Source organism: Solenopsis invicta, chromosome 15 (genome assembly GCF_016802725.1).
Source record: "Solenopsis invicta isolate M01_SB chromosome 15, UNIL_Sinv_3.0, whole genome shotgun sequence".
NCBI lineage: Eukaryota > Metazoa > Arthropoda > Insecta > Hymenoptera > Formicidae > Solenopsis > Solenopsis invicta.
In genome coordinates, this window is record NC_052678.1 from 3,366,565 (window position 1) to 3,380,395 (window position 13,831).

Sequence of the window (13,831 nt, forward strand, 5' to 3'; positions counted from 1 at the left end):
AAAAATTAAATATATAAATAATCATATAAACAATTAAATAACGGACGCATTACAAATTCTTGTTTTAAATTCAAAATTTCCTTAGCAAAGAGAAATATATTTAATATACTTATTATTTACGTGTTGTTTTTTTTTTTAAATGCCTTAATTTTTAAAAGGGATTCTGATCGTCTGTTTGAATTTTAATAAGAAATTATTACATAAAGAGATTTTAAAAAATTATTTTTTATTAATATCTATTAAAAGTATGAATAAAATTCATTGAACTACATAATTATTTCTTAAAATATTAATTATTTTGATTGTTGCTATAATTTTTGTTATACTTGTATCTTACAGATTTACAGGATCTGAGAGCAGGAAGAGGCCTGAGAGAGGTATGGGGCCGTAGCGGAGCAACCTTGTTATAATATAAATCTAATTCTTAGATTTATATTATTAAATATAATTCTTTATTTATATGAACTTAATCTTTTTCCCTTTCTTTTGATATTATCGAATAAATTTATAAAACGCTACTTAAAGAAAGAAAATTAATATAAAATTGTAAACGCACCTAGAGAAAAGTTATGTTTAAATTGATGAAATTGTTTCTTTAACTTGGTTGTTTTACGTTGAAAATATCTTTGAGAAAAATAAAAATTTATTTAACTTTAGAATATGAGGTTGCACAATCAAATTGTTTCTTTAATTCTAATAAAAGAAACAACCAAAAAATTTCTTCAAGTCAAAGAAACTTTTCTTTAACCGTATAGCAATGCACAAATTTCTTTGAGACAAACAAATATTTTTTCACGCAAAGAAACTTTTCTCTCTTGGTGTATAAGAAATAACTTTTGAATTTATTGATTTTGAGCATAGTTTTAACTTCTGAATCTTATGTTCGTGTTACAGTAATTACCGTAGCTTCGTGGCTGATTAACTCCGCTCGTTGCGCATCAAGTCGGTGAGTCAGAAATCAATTTTCTTATTATATTTCAATGCTTTGCAAATGTCCTGCGCAGGATCAAAGCATAATATTATCGCACAATCATATTCGTATTTTTGTAAGTAGGGTTAAAGAAAATTACACTATTAGCCCCTCAATGCACATAGTCAAAATACGCAATTTTCGCAATGATAGCCGCTCAGTTAGCGCTCAAGTTAGCGCAGCGAAAGAACCAATCGGCATCGTGGATAATACTACAATAACTTTAATATATTTTCTCTTTACATGTCTTTGGTTTAAAAGAACTAGCACGACGCGCGCGCGTTAGCCGAAGGCCGGAATTCATAATCGATTCTTATATTTAAAATTATACAAATATCTAAAAATCAGAATAGTTTCAGATACCTACAACAGTCTCTCTCCCAGTAGATTACTATTCACCACTGAAACGGAAAAAGTTTACAGCATTAATTTTCTGGACATTCCTACCTATAGAGATATTCAGTAACAGATTAGTGTTGGATTCATAAACAAAGCTTCTATAGGAAGTATTTATCTTCTTTTCTGAGCATCCCGTTTACCATAAAATTGGAAATGTCCATAATTTAATAAATAGAACGATTTTATTGTCACATCCCAAATTCCACTAAAAAAAATTACGAATTTGTGGTAACTATTCTGTTGAATAATGATTTTATTGAATCTTGAAAATTGTGATTATCTCTTTACGGGATAGAGTATCGCCGCATCCCTATGATATTAGCGAGTTGTTAACTTTGTCAACGTCCCACATAATTTTAATCTTTAAAAATTAGTGCTTGGCTTATAAAGAGAAAAAAAAAAACACATACACGTCAACATTCTTATTCGTCATTCACTCGACGGCAAAATGACAAATGCAAATAACAACTAAATGCTTTCTTAGTTATCATTAGATTATCCGCGAGAGTGATGATTCAAAACACGAGTAACATACATATCTTATGTTGCAGCTAGCAAATTTCGTATAAATTCAAGTATATCTACAGTATTATCATATATAATATTATGCATTTTTAGATACATGCAAACATTTTCTGTTCCCACTATACGTTATGTGTTTTACACGTGTCTTATGCACAAATCTAAAATCGCCAGCCTGTAATCGTGCGCAGTTACGTGCAGCTGGCAATACGATGTAATATCGAAAGCGATTTATTTAACTACAATCAATGTTAAATAAAGAATTTGAAATTTAAATATCACAATACTTTTAGATAAGAAGAAACTTAAAAGTAAATTTAAAATAAAAAGTAAATGTATATTAATACATATGCACATATTTGTATACTTATGAATATATATGCAGAAGAAATCGTTTACAAGCTGAAAGCATATGACACGCAAAAAAAATGTTAGTACAGAATACAAGATTAAAAGAAATTAAGTACGGAAGTAACAGAGTTTCAGTGACTTTAAATTAATGATTAACGCATAGTTAATTTATTAGTCTTGAGTTTTTACATTAAAATTTAGATAAAATTTTGGAAAAATGCGAGTGTTACAACTAATTTTTCCTTGGTTTTTGTATCTGTCAGTTTGCAATGGATATCGTTTGCTCGGACTATTTCCCTTACAAAGCAAGAGTCATTTCATTATGGTCGAGCAACTGATGAAGGACCTGGCCAAAAAGGGCCATCAGATTGACATGGTCAGCAGTTTTCCATTGAAGAAACCTTATCTAAATTACACTGATATCGTGACAGTGCCAATAACTAGGGAGTTAGTGAACAAACTTTCTTATAATAAAATGAAGAGTCTTTTTACTGTGAATCCGACATACCTTATTGGGACGGTGGCAGGAAACGAACTTTGTGAACTTTTAGGAAATCCGAAAGTAAAAGACCTAACGAAACCACAGAATCCGCCTTACGACGTAGTAATAATAGAGGTAAATAATAGAAAATCATATTCCTTCTAAATTAGTAATAAAAATCTATCTAGTTAATGTAATCCAATATTATATCTTAAATTATTATTTTCTTTTACTTCTTTTGATAAAAACCTTCCTTGTCGATTTAATAACATTCATTAATTAATATCTACCATCTTTATTTCATACAATGAAATTCTTTAGTAATCAATACTATACTTCATTTGTCTTCTTAGGCTCATGGCGCGCAATGTTTCGGGATTATCGCCCACTTATTAAAAGTTCCTATGATCGGGATCGCCACTACGTCGCTGTACCCATGGCTACCTCAGATAGTCGGTCAACCTGAGAATCTGGCCTTTGTGTCAAATATCATTTTAGGTTTCACCATCCCTATGAATTTCTGGCAACGTCTGTGTAACGTCTTGCGCACCCTCTACGACAAGTGGTTCTTCGATTACTTGACGACCAGGGTGCAAGACAGGTTGATAAAAGAGAACTTTGGGCCGGACATGCCGAGTGTACAGGAATTGGAGAGGAAGCTGTCGCTGATCCTCGTCAATTCCCATTTCACATTAGATGGGGTACAGCCGTGGACACCTGCCGTGGTGAACGTGGGAGGCCTCCACGTCCAAGCCGAGGACGAAACGGTGCAACCCGTAAGTCGGCTCTTACAACCCGTTTTCATTGCTATTTTCACTTTTTCGATATAGCGCACGCTAAACGGATCACGAGCTCGTACGCATAATGCTCCATAACTTAAGTAATCATCGTTACCAGATATCATGCGTATCGTGTAAAACAAGATAGATATCATAATTTGATGTGTGAGACAGCAGTAAAACATATTTTTTGTTCGCGACTTGTGCCTCTTCAAGGATTGCTTCGGAAATTAATGCTTATTGGAGTATTTAAAGCAAAAAAAAAGAGAATGAATTTCAGTAAAATCAAAATTTTAATACAATCGTTCCCTTGTTTCTAATTAGTATGGAAAATGATTTCTAGATTACTACTTCTTTAATAATATTTTTTGCACATGATTGAGCAATTATTTGCAATTATTTGCACACGATTGAGCTATCGTGACAATTGTAGAATTCAGAATCTTTGGTTGTTTCGTATTATCGTAAAATATTTTGCGTTAACGTTATAAAAACGGAATACTTTAAGATAAACATTACAGCGCATTAATAATGATGCATATACACGTGATAACGTATTAATTATTATTCAATTGTTGTTATTCTATCTTTCCGTATACTTACATTTACGCAAAAGACTGTGTGACAGATAGCATAATAACATTACGCATATGACCAATTTATTCAAGAATCGCCCTAGGAATATCTTCAAGATATCAAAACGTCCTTAGAGAAAGGAAGAAAGGACGTTCCTTTAGAAGTCTTTGTTATAAGGGTTGTTAATATTATTAGCAAATAGTACATTTGCTGACAACATTAGCAAATGTGCATAGTTTTGTTTCCTTCGCACTCTGATACTGTCTCTCTTACAGGAACTAAAGAAATAGATGGACGACAGCAAAGATGGTTTTATATATTTCACTTTTGGCTCGATGGTGATAATCGAAACGTTTCCACACGAGTTTCTAAAGATCCTTTACGCCTCGTTAAGCAAAATAGCACCCGTGCGGGTTTTAATAAAGATATTAGCTCCGGAAAAACTGCCACCTGGTTTGTCCGAAAATATTCGTATATCTCCTTGGATGCCGCAGCTCATGATATTGAGTGTGTATCATTCTAAAGCTTTCTTGTGTAATATTTTTTTATTTATAAAAGATTTATCATCAGAATTTAAAATATTGAATACTTTCTTTCAAGCAATGAATATGTTAATATTGCATCATGTAAATTTCACGTTTCTCCAATTATTTATTCTTTTATGAATAAACAACAAATTTATTTAAGTTTTAATTTAAATATTTATAAAAATTTATTTAAACATTACAATATTTGTAAATAATATAATAATTATTATTATCATAATAATTTATTATGATTAATACTTTAATAGTTTAACATTAATACGTTTATATTAATATTTAAATTAAAAATTTAATATTATATTTATATTATTATTATAAATAATTATAATCTGTTATTATTAATAATAATATAAAATATTAATAATTATATACTAATTTTTATAAACTTTAATGATCCAAATATCTGTAAATGGTTGCAAATTGTTTTTTTTCAAAGTAAATTTGCAGAAATTACAAAACTGTCTAATATAAATGAATCTCGTAGAGCATCCTAATGTAAAAGCTTTTATCACCCATGGCGGACTCATGAGCACGCAAGAAGCGATATCGTGCGGTATCCGCATGATCGGTATACCGCTTTTCACCGATCAATTTACAAATATGAACACCTACGTTGCCAAAAATATTGCCATACAACTGGACATTAATACGATTACCGAAAAAAGTATGGACGCAGCCTTAAATGCAATATTACAAGATCCTCTGTACAGGTGAACAAGGCGCTGTTTTGTTTTATGATAATTTTTGTTATTACAGTGGAATATTCCATATTCGAAGTTCCATTATCCGAATACTCTAATATCCGAATATTCTATTATCCGAATGTTCCATTATTCGAACAGCGTTTTGTAGTAATGTTTACAAACTGTTTAAGTATACAGTATAAAATTTAAATTTCTGTTTGAATACTTCATGGAATTTAATATAAAAATGTGTTTATTCTATTATCCAAAAATTTCTTTATCCGAATGATTTTATCTCCCTATTATTTCGGACATGGAAGGCTCCACTGTATCATAAATTATTGCTCGGATAAGAACTGTTTATGTATATTCGAGATAACGTACGCATAACGTGTTCATGTTTTCCTATTTTTGCACAATAATGCTTGTGTTTTATTATTAACTTAAATTTGCGTGCATGGAATTTCTTATGATATATTTAAACGGCTATTGAATACACTTTTATAATACATTTTTACTTCAGGGAAACTGCGCGGAATCTGTCCCGACGATTCCTCGATCAACCAATGAATGCTATTAACACAGCTATTTATTGGATTGAGTACGTCATCCGGTACGGCAAAAATTCTTTGCGATCGCCCGCTATGGATATGACCTGGTGGCAATTGTCTCTCGTCGATGTGATTGGGTTTCTCCTGTTTTGCGCAACAATCGTTACTGCGGTAATAGTATTTATTGTGCAATTCATATTGAAATTAAAGCACAAAGATACTAATACGTTATATTCAAAAAAGTTCAAAGCAAATTAATTATTAATTATAGATAAATAATCCTGTACGTTTTGCTTTATATTTATATCTCTGCACAAAAATTTATCGAAGAAAACATAATTATATAACTTTATTAATAAAAGTATTGTGGAACGTAAATAAAAGAGATTCGTGTTTTTCTCAATGCATATATTGCGCTTTGACATTCTTTAACAAATATTTATTAAATGTAATATAATTTTTTGACAAAATGATTTTTCGAATTTCTTGGTAGCTTAATTTTACTCGCAGAAAAGCACACATTGTTTATACATCGTATTCATTATGTACAGACACATTTATATTATTTTTACAAAATAAAGGTCAAGACAAGCATAATATGTATGATCAAGAATATGTAAGATCAATATGTATGATTAGGAATTTTCAGTGGTGCTTGTTACAATTGATGAGCTAAAGAAATATGCAAGACAGAAGAACTAGCTGAACAAAAAGGTTTACCTTTTGTTTCTTAGTTCCAATTTCTCAAGTTTCTTTTTTACTAATTTTTTTTATTTTTTCTAATAAGAAATAATCTGTGAACCGTATTGGCCAATAAGAGCGTTTAACTTATCATCATAAAATTAGCTACACAAAAATCCAAGAGACACATATTTTTTTATACATAAGGAATCTTATATTTAGAGGGTAAAACACCCCTTTAAAAAAAAACAATATTTCTTTTTTAGGGCAAATATCAAACATTTTTTTACAACTTTAAGGTATCCTTTAAACTGTACGACTTTTAATTGTTAAAAAACTTTTTTTCTATCTTTTATATTTTCGACGATATTTGCTCTAAATACCGTTTTCTTTTCAAAGATGTTTCTTCCCCTAAACATGAGATAGAGAAATTTTACGAGATAGAAAGAGGGAGATTATAAAGATGTTTGTTGGTATCAAAATTATGAAATTGATTAACAATTTAAATTGGTAATATTGCGTTTCTGTTTTTACTTAATAACTGCATGTTTAAAGTCCGACAAACATAAAACACGCAGTTTGAGGAGGCTTGTAAATGTATATAAATTTCACTTAGAAGTAAATGAAATCTGTTTTCAACCAAATGGTTAATTTTTTTTTCAATAAATTAATTTTTTTTTTTTCAGAAAAAAACAGAAAAAATTAAAGAAAAGAAAAAAAGTATAATATAAAAGATTTTTGAAGGAAGAGCAGTTTTATATAGGCATCAAAACTGAAAAATATTGTAAAATTTTCGAAAAGTTACATGTGCCAAACGAAAAAATTGTTCCTTGTTTATGGAATATGCAAAGTAACTTAATTAGATGGAATTTACCTTGAGTAGATGTTCAATAAGCGGTGATATATCGTTTCTTTTTTATCTTGTTTAGTGAGAAGTCCTCCATATTAGCATATGTACTTTACCTCACATGCATTATCATGCTTCAACAAACGTCGCGTATGGTCGAATGTTTGTTTTAAACGAATCTCATTACTCGCTTATTGCGTCAAACCTATGAAAGAAACTAACATATTTCCGCGCGAGATGACGTTTATTTCAGCATGACTAGTTCCGTCGGCTATAAATCAATATATAATTACAATCTTCGAAACAATGCTATAAACAGAAATATGAAACAGCAATACGATGCTATTTTGAAAATATTTTTGTCATCATAAATTCATGTCTTCAGCAAAGTAACGCCTTCAGTATAAATTTATGCCTTTTCTAAATACGTACTTACCTCTAGCTTCTCGATATAATCGTTATTTAAATGATCATTATAAGGCTGTTATTAGTCGAATCAATTTTATTTATATGTTATTATTTAATACAAATCGAAGTGTAACATGTGGAATTAAGTGAACATTTGATTCTCTAGAAGACGAGTTGATTGTAATTAAAATTAACATTGCAAACATTATGTATGTTAAGTTGAAATTAATAATGAATTTTAGTCCTAACTTCCGTGACTTATACTTTTGATATTTTTATTATGACATATCCATTTTTATTAAAACAAAGAAAAAGGAAAATGTGGAAGTTCGATATATATCTAACAAAATTTTTAGATCCTCAGCAAAATTATTCTTTACATTATATATGCTACTGTACATAAAATAATAAACACAAATTTTTAACAAAAATTTTTTTATAAAATGGATACGCTTTTGAGGTAGAATTTAAATGTGGCTACCTAAATATTATAAGCAAATTATAATTAACCATGTTAATCGTGATGTTAATTCTCTCAAAGATTCTTTAAACTTATGATCGCAAAACGTTAATAATTTATCTTGTTTACGTTACTTTGCTAAATTAAATCGTATCTATAGTGCTTAAAGCAATATGATACTTTTATAGCCGTTATTTCACCGTTTCTTGGCGAAAGTTGCTAATTTCCTGCTATTAAATGTGAAAGTATCCGACTGCAGCTGCAACTATCTCTTTTTGTAAGATCTTGACTAAATTTCACGAAACGTGAAAAACACACGATGACTCGATTCTCATGGTAATTAATTGCAAGGATAATTGAACAATTTTTAATAATACAGATATAAATGTGTTGTGTATGTAAAAAAACAAGACAAAATACAAACTGTTTCTTAAAACATATTTTGGTTACATTTCTAATACAGGTCAGAATTGGAATTACAATTACACAATTTTTATTTAAAAAAAATAACTAATTACCGTTACAAAAATTACTTTAAAAAGTAATACGTTGCAGTTATTCAAAAAACGAATCGTTACTTTTCAGTTACTTTTCTGTAATTTTTTGTAATGTTTATGCACTGTTATTTTAAATAAAAGAATTTGTACGATAATGTACGATAATTATCTTTTGTACTTTTTCTTTATTTTATCATAAAACACATTTATATCTACATTATTAAAAGTTGTTCAAATACATTGCAATCTTCAAATTGTGATGAAATTATTTCTAACATTACTAAATTATTTTACATATTATTAGACACTCGATTATATACTGCATTTTTTGTACATAATAAATCACAATTATTTTAAAAACTTAAAAGCAAAATATATTTAATATGTTAACAGAATTAATACATGATTTATAATAAATTAATATTTATATACTTAAAATTACTTATATATTATCAAAATTATGGAATCAATATTTTTTCAATTAAAAAGTTCGCCAAATTCAAATGTGATAAAATCATTGTAAATCAAAATTTTTTTAAAAATAAAATCAATTTTCTTGATAACTATTTTCAAAGATATTTTATCACTTTATTCTGCTAAACATAGATCATATATTAACGTTTGAAAGATACAAAATGACTGCAAAGTAACTAACTAAATTAATTACCAATTACCAAAACCAAGTAATCAAGTTAAGTTATAGTTAATAAAAAGAAAAGTTTTAACGAATTCCAGTTTTAATGAAGTAACGAGCTACTTCTCTGCAAATAATACACATCGAACTCTAAAATAAACATCTAGGAATATGAATTTTTGTATCACTTTCTCACCTTTACATAATCGCAAAAATACGTATCGGCGCATTGGAATGCCAAATGCACGAAGATGTTCAATAAATTTTCTGCCAAGGAAAAATGTGCTGTCATAAATTTGATGCGTAAGCGCCAACTTTACTTCCGTGTATTGCGGCTGAAACGTGTAAAAAGTGAAAATTGCTAAGCATGTAAATGCTTATGCGGCGCAAAGTAAAACTGATCTGAACACGTTTTGAACTGCGGCGTAGTTAGTTACGTCTCCTCCTTTTTTTTTACAACAACCATTCGAAGAAATGATTTGTATTGTGCTCATAAGAATTGCAGAGGTTCTGTATACTACAACTTGTGGTTTCACACTTACATTATTGATCTTAGGCCGTATGCTTTTAACGGAACGGATCGAACGTCTCGTTGAACAAATACGTTAACGTACAAATAAATGCTCAACGTCTTGGGTGCATGATTTTGCAATAAAAGTTTGCGACAGTCAGCGAAATAAAGATCTAGATAATCGAGTATCCGTGCAACAATTTTAAGATTTCTTTGAAAGTTACGTCACGAAGAAAATAATGTATAAGAGCATTATCATTTCACGAGCAAAAGATTTTTTTTTTAATGAAAACTATGGTAAGTAGTAAGAAACTTTATACAACCAAAATATTTTATTAATATTTAGTAATTTTTTCAAGTTGAAATAAGAAAAATTGTGATAGTTATAACAATGTGTCCGTGAGATTTCTGAGCGTGCAGGATCTCATGGTTTCTCTAAAAGTCTAAAATATCAACACTCAATAATCTGAAACAAAAAACTGAACAAGACTATTAATCTACAGATGTTGATATCAGAATCAAAAAATGATAAAAAAACGTATTATTTTAAGGTATGTATTGCACTCTTAAAATTGCATCAGAATTGATACTTTACATTTTTTTTAAATAAGAAAAATTTACATATTTTTATTTCTGTAGTTAAAACAAGAGGTAAAAGTAAGATGTATTGTAAATGTAGCTATAGACAAAAATCAAGCAGATCGGCTTATTAATTTGTCTGAAATTGTAGTCTGAACTGACTATGTCAATTTTCCAAATATCACCAACATACTTATTTAAAAATATATTTTATTTAAAAAATCTAAAATTATAAGGAACCACAAAAAATTTAAAAAATTTTAAAGTTTTGCACAATATTTTCTTAAATTGAATGAAGTACGTAACAGTTTAAAAAAATATATTAATAATTAATTATATTAAAATTAAGTTAGAAATACTGCCATTAGTATTCAAATTAATTTCCATATGTATATGTGTATTTGTGTGTACACAGAAAAAAATTATTATTAATTCAACAATTCATTGTTTTATATATAAACAATTATAAAATCTTCTTGGAAGAATTTATAATTTTAAACAGACATTATTTGTTTACTTGAAGAAAATTTTTCTCTTTATATAAGCATATCTACTTAAAGATTATAAATTCTTAAAAAAAAATTTTATATTCTTGCTTGTATGAAACGATGAATTGTTGATTTAATACAAATTTTTTTCTGTCTATATATATATATATGTATAATTTTATATATATATATATATGTATAATTTTAATTAAATTAATCTCGAATCAATTGTTAGAAATTGGTGTTTAAAAAAATTTTTTTTTAAATTGCGCATTTAAAGTTTCTAATACATTTTAATTATATATGTCCAGTACTTATGTAAGTTTCAAACTAATTCATTTAGCAACTTCGTTTCAAGCTTATATAATAAGCTTTCTGCAATCTCGGAAGACACGTTTCCTCATCTTCTATTTTTTCCAACAGTTACTCAATCTTCCTGAAGCGCCTTTACCGCTTCGACGTGGTACTGCCGTTATCTATTTCGAAACTCTGTGCATTGTTTGCATTGCAATCCGATGACAGAGCATAAATCCACAAAATAAATTGAGACTTTCTCTTGAGACACCTAATAATCGCATTACCATCATTACTAATTCGATAATTTATTTCAAAGGCCTTCCCATCTCCCATCCTAGATAGAATACAGAAGTCATAATGTCAAAAGTTACCATTTGTCAATGACATCCCGATTGGCTTATAAGTGACAAAGTCATAATAATGTTTTTATGACAAAGTCATATTCTATATGGATCCTAGTCATTATTACTTTATTTATCGCTTATAAGTTAATATAAATGTTATCCTTTTGACATCATTATGTCCTCGAGTGATAAATGAGTAACTTTTGATGTCATTATGTATTCTACGTATGGGAATACAGCACAGAATATTCCAGCAATGCATATTCATTGTAGCAATATTTTCAAATGTTCTATATTGTATGGGTTGTTAATTTGAAAATATACTCTCTAAAATTTTTTGAGTGGAATTTCATCTAAAAGAGTGGGATTCCACTCCAAAGAATTTAGAGAGTAAGTTTTTCTCGTAATCGTAGATTCGAAGCCAAGCCCAAGGAATTTCCAATCTCATCAAACTACATATCTTTCTTACACTCCCGATAGATTACCGTTTGCGAGATTGATGCGAAAACGGGAACATATTATAGTTGATAAAGCAATAGCAAAAATGACAAATATTCGCTCGAATGCAACTTTCTTGCTGACATTAACAAAATTGGTTATATTTTTTGAGGTATGCTGGTTTCCATAAAATTTTGTATTTGCTATAGTAATTTGTACGCGTACATACACAATTACATCCTGTACCTTTTCTATATTTTTTCGATATGTCCATAAACGAGGTGAGATTTGAACACCCGTTGCAATAATCACTGTGATTAAAACTTTGAAAGACTTTGAATGAGTGCTCGGTTGTTGATCTGCACGCCGCTTTGAATAAGGCTGTAACAAGGGCTGGAACTTCTTTCATTTTTCTATCAAAATTTAAGGATAAATTCTTAAAATTATGTACTTTCACAAAATGCAAATAAAAGATTATGTACTTAAGATTATGCATTTTCATACAATTTTCTTGTAATTTTAGATTATAACAATAAAGTTTATTTCTAAAGTTGATAATATTTATAAAACTGACATTGTTTATCAAATACGCATTTAATTTGTGCCTCAAGAAATGTAAAGTAAAAACTGGCTACGAGGTCATTATAAAACAAACAAGATCAAAACCCACATGGAAAACAATTAAATATCAAATTAATAATTCATTGTTTCATATATAAGTAAGAATATATAATCTTCTTGGAAGAATTTAAAATCTTAAACAGACATGATTTGCTTACACAAAAAGAAAAATTTTCTCCATGTAAGCAAATTACGTCTGTTTAAGATTATAAATTTTTCCAAGAAGATTTTATATTCTTGTTTATATATGGAACAATAAATTGATGATTTGATATTAATTTTTGTCTGTGCAGACAGCACACAGTATTCTTACACGAAAAGGACAATTTTCTTGGAATACAGATCTGAAAATAATTATGTTAAATTATTTAAAAAAATTGTATTGGATGTTTAATTTGGTTGTTATAATGTTAAAATTATTTGCAGCAACATTATCATGATGGCATGGAAATCTTACATACTTTGACGGCTCAATAAAAAATTATTTGCTGGCCTAATATTTAGCTAAATTTTTGGATGCTACAGTTTGAAAAATTGTTCTTTTCGTGTATTAGCTCTTCCTAAGCCAATATTTAAATAAATATTCTAATTCTGTATCTTATAATGGTTTTTTTCTATGCAAATATTTTTGAATGATTATTCTAATGATTATTCTAATATTATTGTTATAGAAATATTGTTATATGAATTGTCTCTACGAAATTTTGTGATAGAGCATTGCAGTCTAATATGGAAAAATTATTTTGTATGTGTAACAAGAAATGTGTATAACATAAAAATATACAAATTCCATAAACAACCTAGCAAATGAAAATGAATTGAAATGAATTCATTTCATTTAAGAAATTAATTCGATTTTGAATTCGCGCTTCTAATTTTTTGAATCCATTTAGAATAAAAAAATTATATGAGTTGAACACGAGTACAGTACAATGACCTAGTTTACATCGTTAAAACTTTGGTACTCGTATTAAATTTGATGCGCACGAATGCTTTAATACAGGCTCGTTTACATCGAACGTACTAACGTTTCTTACACGACATTTTTTAATATGTTATCGTTTCAGAGAGACCAAATAAGATTACTTATCATAAGACCGGTCAATTAAGGTTATATTTAATAGGCCTAATCCGCTACAAAATATGTTTCAGTGTTTACATCGTCATTT

At 28.6% G+C, this 13,831-nt stretch overlaps 1 pseudogene; it reads left to right on the plus strand.

Moving 5' to 3' along the window:
- Positions 1-1,004: 1,004 nt before the first annotated feature.
- LOC105196425 lies at positions 1,005-6,327 on the plus strand (annotated as a pseudogene).
- The last annotated feature ends 7,504 nt before the right edge of the window (positions 6,328-13,831 follow it).